Source organism: Xiphophorus maculatus, chromosome 2, assembly GCF_002775205.1.
Source record: "Xiphophorus maculatus strain JP 163 A chromosome 2, X_maculatus-5.0-male, whole genome shotgun sequence".
Lineage (NCBI taxonomy): Eukaryota > Metazoa > Chordata > Actinopteri > Cyprinodontiformes > Poeciliidae > Xiphophorus > Xiphophorus maculatus.
In genome coordinates this window covers 4,469,446-4,476,782 of record NC_036444.1, presented here as the reverse complement: position 1 = coordinate 4,476,782, position 7,337 = coordinate 4,469,446, and positions in this window count along the sequence as shown.

The following is a 7,337-nucleotide window of genomic DNA, read 5'->3' as shown; positions in this document are numbered from 1 at the left end:
AGTTCTGGTGCTGGATAACAAATCTTTGAGACCGGCTGTTACAAAGCATTAATGCACTAGAGGACAAGTTGTTTGCCAACCGCCAGAAGAATTATAGAAAAGTTAACCAGATTATGTAGAGTTGTAGTAGTTAGACAATAGTTATTTGTCTTTATTCTGTAATATGGATCATTGTGGAAAGAAAATAAAGGAGTAAATTTCTGCCAAAAAAAAAAAACAACTCAGAAACTTTGAGAATAATCTTAGAAATTTCCTAGAAAAAGCAAGAAATTTTCAGAATTCCAAAAATTAGCAATTTATAAGAAAAACAAATTGGGCGTTTTGAGATTAATCTCAGATATTGTCTAGAAAAAAACAAATATATTCCCAAGTCTTCTTCCTTTTTTTCCACATTTGAAACTCCCAAGTTTTCTCATCTATAATAATTCTTTGAAGAATTTGAATTAAACATTTAATTTCCCTTTGGGATCAATACATTATTTTTGAATAGTAAGAAAACACTTTTTCCCATTGGTACCACACAATTGCTCCATTTAATTTAATAAATTTTCATGACTTGTGGGACTTTCAGAAGAATCGTATTATGGTTTAAAAGCTTGACTTTCTTTCTTCTATAGGAGGAATTTGGAATATTTTTTAAATAAAAACCATTAGGGTTTAATTTAGCCTTTTAGGAGCAATTTATTGAAATAATATTTTACATTTTAATTCATACAGTATATCTATTATGCTGAAGTACAAGCTGTTAAACTTCTGTCACTTGTAAGCCAAGGTCACCGGAATGGTTTTAAGTCTGGGGCTCTCTGTGTTCTGCAGATTGGTCACTAGGGGTCAGTGTTGTCAAGCTATTTATTTTTTTCAATTTATAAAAGTCAAAGATCTGAATTGCTTCTTTGTCAAGTTTGATTTCTGCACAATATCCCGTTAATACAGGGATTTGTTAACTTTGCATTTTGCAGTTTACAGATAAAAACTGCTTTGATTTGCTTGATACAATAATATTTAAGCAAATATTATCTTCAAGATTCTATTTATGTCTCTTTGGAGTATGTAGGGCCACATAGAAAGTGGCGGAGGACTGGATTTGGCCCCTGGACCTTGAGTTTGATACATGAGCCTTAACAGATTCATGAGCAGTAACAGTTATTTTTCTGCTGTCATTACCTTATTCCTTTCCTTAGTGTGTTAACTCAAACTTGCATGCTTCAGGGATGCAAAAAGCTGAAACTCCTGCTATTTTGGTCAACAGCTTCCAACTTTATTACAAAGTGCACTGAGTTGGTTAGTAACTAGTTACATTTACTTGAGTAACTTTTTGGAAAAAAATTTACTTTTAGGAGTATTTTTACTATGCGGTACTTTTTACTTTTACTTCAGTAATTTTTTTTATGAAGTATTTCTACTCTTACTTGAGTCAAATTTCTGTTTTTTTCTACCCACTAAATGAAAAACAAACATGTTTTTACCAAAAATTCACCAGACACAGACACAGCCTGCAGTTTTTGTTAAGGTTTCTTATTGAAAGAAAGCGATTTAAAAAACTTTTTTTGTTTGATTTTGCTATTTGTTGTTACTTTGTCATGATTTCAGCCCTTCAGCTCTACCTTGACTGTGGTGATTACTCAGCACAGTCAAGGTGCTGAGTAATCAGCACCTGCACTGAGCTGCTCCCTATTTAAACAGCTGCTTGTCACCAGCTCAGTGTGAGATTGTCTGTTGTCACTGTCACAGCTTTCAAGCCTTGTCTCATGTTCCAAAGAGTTTTCTGGTTTTCTGATCCTGCCTGTTTTTTGACCACAGATCTTTGTCTAATCCTTCTGCTGTTGAAAGTCCTGTTGCTGAACCCTGCCTGTTTCTGACCCTGCCTCCTGCCTTCTGGTTACTGGATTTTCATTGCCTGAGACCCTCCCGTGCATGACCCCGGACCGTTTCACGACTCAGCCTCTGGTTGGTGGATTTTGTCCCTGTCTTCTGTTTGTCCCCTGTGCTCCCCCCCCCCCCCCCCCCCGGACCTCCCACTGTCCACTCACCAACCCTCCCCCGGCTGGACTCCTGACCCCTTTGGATTCCCCATCCCTGACCCACCAGTATGACCACACCCATCTACACCATTGTTTTTGTAATAAAACTTTTGGTGAACCGTCCTCTTGTTTTGGGTTCTGGCTGATTTTGCTTTTAATGTTACATACTTATATAATTTTTTTGTCATTTTCGTCCTTAAAATACAAAAATTTCCATTTAACTTTATATTTTGTTCCGTCTGATTATGTAATTTTTGAATATTAAATGGTTTATAATTTGATCAGCTACTCAGTACTTTAGTAGACTTTTTACCAAATACTTTTTTACTCTTATTTGAGTAATTTTTTGGATGGCTACTAGTTAAAAGTAAAAAATATGTTGAAGTACTGCTACTCTTGAGTATAATTTTTCTGTACCCTGCTCATCTCTGAAGGTGGAGAGTTGATCTTGTTTTCTGTTTTACTTTGAGAAATATTTGGCTGAGTATAAAGATTATCATGTGAACTAATAATGGTAGCAAAGACTATGTTAAAATAACCAAATCATAGCATCCATCCATCCATCCATTTTCTAACACCCTTGCCCCTAGTGGGGTCGGGAGGTGCTGGTGCCTCTCCAGCTAACGTTCCGGGTGAAAGGCGGGGTCACCCTGGACAGGTCACCAGTCTGTTGCAGGGCAACCCAGAGACAGACAGGACACACAACCATGCACACACACTCACACCTAGGGAGAATTTAGCGAGACAAATTAACCTGACAGTCATGTTTTTAGACTGTGGGAGGAAGCCGGAGTACCCGGAGAGAACCCACGCATGCACAGGGAGAACATGCAAACTCCACGCAGAAAGACCGCGGGCCGGGACTCGAACCCAGGACCTTCTTGCTGCAAGTCAAGAAGGTCCTTGCCTTGAGCAGAGTTATGCAACTCTGCTCAAATTGTAGCAGAGTTGCATAATTTATTACACATTTATCATCAATTCAACATCACTGGAGCGTTTTGTATCGTTACTGCATCATGAATACCAACCAAAGCACAAGGCTGCCTCCGCATCCAGGAGAAATATCCATCATTCTGGTTGTTTTGGAATAATAGAGAGATCATTACTTCCTGCTCAATCTCAGCAGCAGTTAGGGAAATCTAAGGCAAAGACTTTGCTGATTTGACTTCACAGCACACAGTCCATCTCTTGGATTTCATGCAAATGTGAAAGAAATTCAGGTAGACAATGTTTCAGGTGGAACTTCATCATCACCATGAGTCTGGAAACCTCCATGTCATTATGAAAATAGAATCAACAATGTGCTTCCTGCTGGAAGGTTTTTTTTAGACTTGTGTATTTGCCCAGTAATCCTTCAGTAAAGTGGCCTGCAGAGTATTCGCTCCTCTTAAACTTTTCTCCGTTTTTGTTTCCTGACAACTATAAACTTTAGTGCATTTTACTGGAATTTTATGTCTTAGACCAATTCAAAGTAGGGGTAATTGTGAAATGGAAGAGAAAAAGCATGGTTTTCAAACAGAAATGCTTAAAGTGTGGTGTGCATTTGTATTCAATCTCCACGAGTCAATTCCTTATGTAATCACCAAGCTGCAGGTGTCCCTGGGTGTGTCTCTTTCAGATTTGTGAAACTTGAGACTTACAGTTGAAGCCAGAAGTTTAAATACACCAAATAAAAAGGGAATGCTTCCATTATAAATGTGCACAAATCTTTGTGTATACTCTCCTAATGTAAAAAACAAAACACAACAATTTTACAATTTCGGTGTTTCCATAAAATAAGAAAGTAAATCAAAATCACACGTGAGTAAGCTTGTTCATGCGATAAATCATTACAAATCAAGGCAGAGACACTTACATGAGATATATTCATAATTCAGTCATGGTGCTAGCGCGCATCATCTAATAGCCAGTCAGAGTCTTAGCTCTGCCTATTTGGGACCAGAGTATGCAGCATTTTGCGAAATTGTAGAATCAACATGTTTGAATGACACACAACATTTTATGAGCTGTGTGATGCTGTGAGAGCAAAAAACAAACTCTCATTCTCCTACTACTTCCTGTCCTCTTCTCCGTCGTTTCCGGCAGTAGTAACATACGCTGTTGATCACATGATGCTGCAGTGTTTCCACTGCAGTTTTGAAAAATATATCTATTTTGATACAGCTGAAAAACCACCTCATCCTAATGAAAAAAACATGTTTTTTTAAAAAATTTATTTATCTGTTTTGATAAAGTAAATTTATTTTATGGTTAATGGAAACAGAGCTACGTTCGCCTTTTTCCCCCCACTATTTGAAGTTAAAGTAAACCAAACTTTTCTTGCTTTAGGTTAGAACTTCCAAAATTATGTCCACAATTATGCAAGTTGTATTTATTAATGTCTCCAGAATCAGAAATGCATAGAATTAGTCCTGTTTCTTTAAACAATGAGAGAAAAGCCCAGCTGATGATGTCAAGGCATCGGAAGTTTCTGATAGGTTAATTGACACATTTGAGTTAATTGGACCTGTGGATGTATTTTTAGGCAACACCTGGAACTCTCTGCTTTCTTGTTTGACGCCATTGGAAAATCAAACTGAATCAGTCAAAATATCAGGAAAAGATTTGAGGAGCTGCACAAATCTGGTTCATCCTTGGGAGCAATTTCCTAATAATAATAATAATAATAATAATAAAAGAATACATCTGGTTTAAAATGCATAGTTTATTTCTGAGGGAAATGAGATGATAGAAAAGACAACGGTAATAATAATAATAATACGTATGCAGGATTCTAAATAATAACTAAAAAATCCACCAGTTAAACACAGTGAACAGTTTATGTTGTTTTCCTTTTAAGATGAACCTGGTCTCTCTTACTGTGCATCTCTTACTTACACCCTGACTGCCTGCTGGTACAATGCAGTTATGTAACCAATCCTTCTCCGTAATCCCTCCAACCCCCACTAAACTCTACTCACTTTCTCTAAGGGATGGTGAGGTGGGGGCTTCTTTATGTCCAGATTGCTATAGTAGAAGCAGCATGACTTGTTAATCTTAATCTCAGCCGACTTTGGTGCTGAAAACATCATAGAGTTTAAATCACATGATTGTAGTATTACGGTCAGTAAATAGAATAAAAGAAACAGAGAAAATATCACAATTAAACAGCTTATGATGAAATATGAAATATGCACCTAAATGATAATAAATGAGTTGGATATGAAGCCGGATGCAAAGTAAGTAATGCATGAAGATTAACAAACACCACATGATATGCTGACAGTGCAAACATAAATATAAGTAAAAAATAATTTTAGAAATGAATATAATTAAAACAAATTAACCTGTGATGTTAATTTTATTTCACAGAAACTATAAGAGAGGAACTAAAGTTCTAATTATAATTGAGTTTCTAACACTAATTTAAAGACAGAATCAGTTTTATTGGCCAAGTTTGTCTGCACAAACAAGGAAATTAACTTTGGTTTCAAGAGCTCACAGCGTCCAGATATTAAGTATTAATATTTAGACGTTAGAGAATAAAACACAGAAGGAACAATAGATGGAACAACATGTACACGTATATATATACTGTATATGCAGAGAAAGAAAAAGATGGCGGCTTTCGAAATGCTAAACTGCTTTTATACACACACATAAACAAATTTTATATATATATATATATATATATATATATATATATATATATATATATATATATATATATATATATATATATATATATATATATATATATAAAATATAAAAATTCCCTTCTCGCCCACCGCGGGTGGTTCTTATCCTCTGAGCTCGGGTCCTCTACCAGAGGCCTGGGAGCTTGAGGGTTCTGCGCAGTATCTTGGCTGTGCCAAGGACTGCACATTTCTGGACTGAGATGTCTGATGTTGTTCCTGGGATCTGTTGTAGCCATTGGTCCAGTTTGGGGGTGGCTGCCCCGAGGGCCCCGATGGCCACAAGCACCACTGTGGTCTTCACCTTCCAGGCCCTCTCCAGTTCCTCCCTGAGGCCCTGGTATTTCTCTAGTTTCTTGTGCTCCTTTTTCCTGATGTTGCAGTCGCTTGGTATTGCTACATCTACCACAACGGCTTTCCTCTGTTGTTTATCCACTACGACAATGTCTGGTTGGTTCGCCATTACCATTTTGTCTGTCTGAAGCTGGCTGGATAGCTCGATAGATAGAACAAGACCCTTCAAGCTACTGCCTACCTCATACCATGAGAGATACTAATATGCATAACATGCCGGCTCAGACGTCGCCCGGCCAAACAAGGTCTGCGTCAGGTGTTGGGGAACCAGAGCACCTTGATGACAAATGGGCTACTGGAACAAGACGGAAATGGGAGATATGTGTGTATTTTTATCTTAATTATAGAAAAGTTTTTTTTGCCTGAATTTGCTTTGTTGTAATGCTGTTTATTTGTATTAATTCTTTTTTATTTCAGTTTTGAAAATACCAGAATGTACACATAATTTGTATCTGTTTCTGTCAGATTATCATTTTAAATCAGATGTTATGATCAGTTACTCAGCCTTTTTACCATCCATCCATCCATTTTCTGTTCACCCTTGCCCCTAACGGGGTCGGGAGGGTTGCTGGTGCCTCTCCAGCTACGTTCCGGGCGAGAGGTGGGGTTCACCCTGGACAGGTCGCCAGTCTGTCGCAAGGCAACACAGAGACATACAGGACAAACAACCATGCACACACACACACACACACACACACACACACACACACACACACACACACACACACACACACACACACACACACACACACACACACACACACACACACACACACCTAGGGAGAATTTAGAGAGACCAATTAACCTGAAAGTCATGTATTTGGACTGTTGGAGGAAGCCGGAGTACCCAGAGAGAACCCAAGCATGCACAGGGAGAACATGCAAACTCCATACAGAAAGACCGCGGGCTGGGAATCAAACCCAGGACCTTCTTGCTCAGGACCTTCTTGCTGCAAGTCAACAGTGCTACCAACTGCACCACTGTGCAGCCCTGCCTTTTTACCAACTAACTTTTTAAAAAATTCTTTCTTGAGTTAATTTTTGGATGGCTACATTTTGCCTTTACTTGAGTAAAAATATGTTGAAGTAGGGCTACTTTACCTGAGTACAAGTTTGGGTGCTCTACCCACCTCTGGTCACCAGAAAATAGGGTTATTCCGTCAGATTTGAATTCACTTTATTTATTTCTTGTTTTTTCTAGTTGTTATGTGCAATTCTTTTTCACTTTAAATGTCACCCATTTGCCATGCTGGGCTAGCCCCCCTTGTCCCCACCTCCTATCAACGCA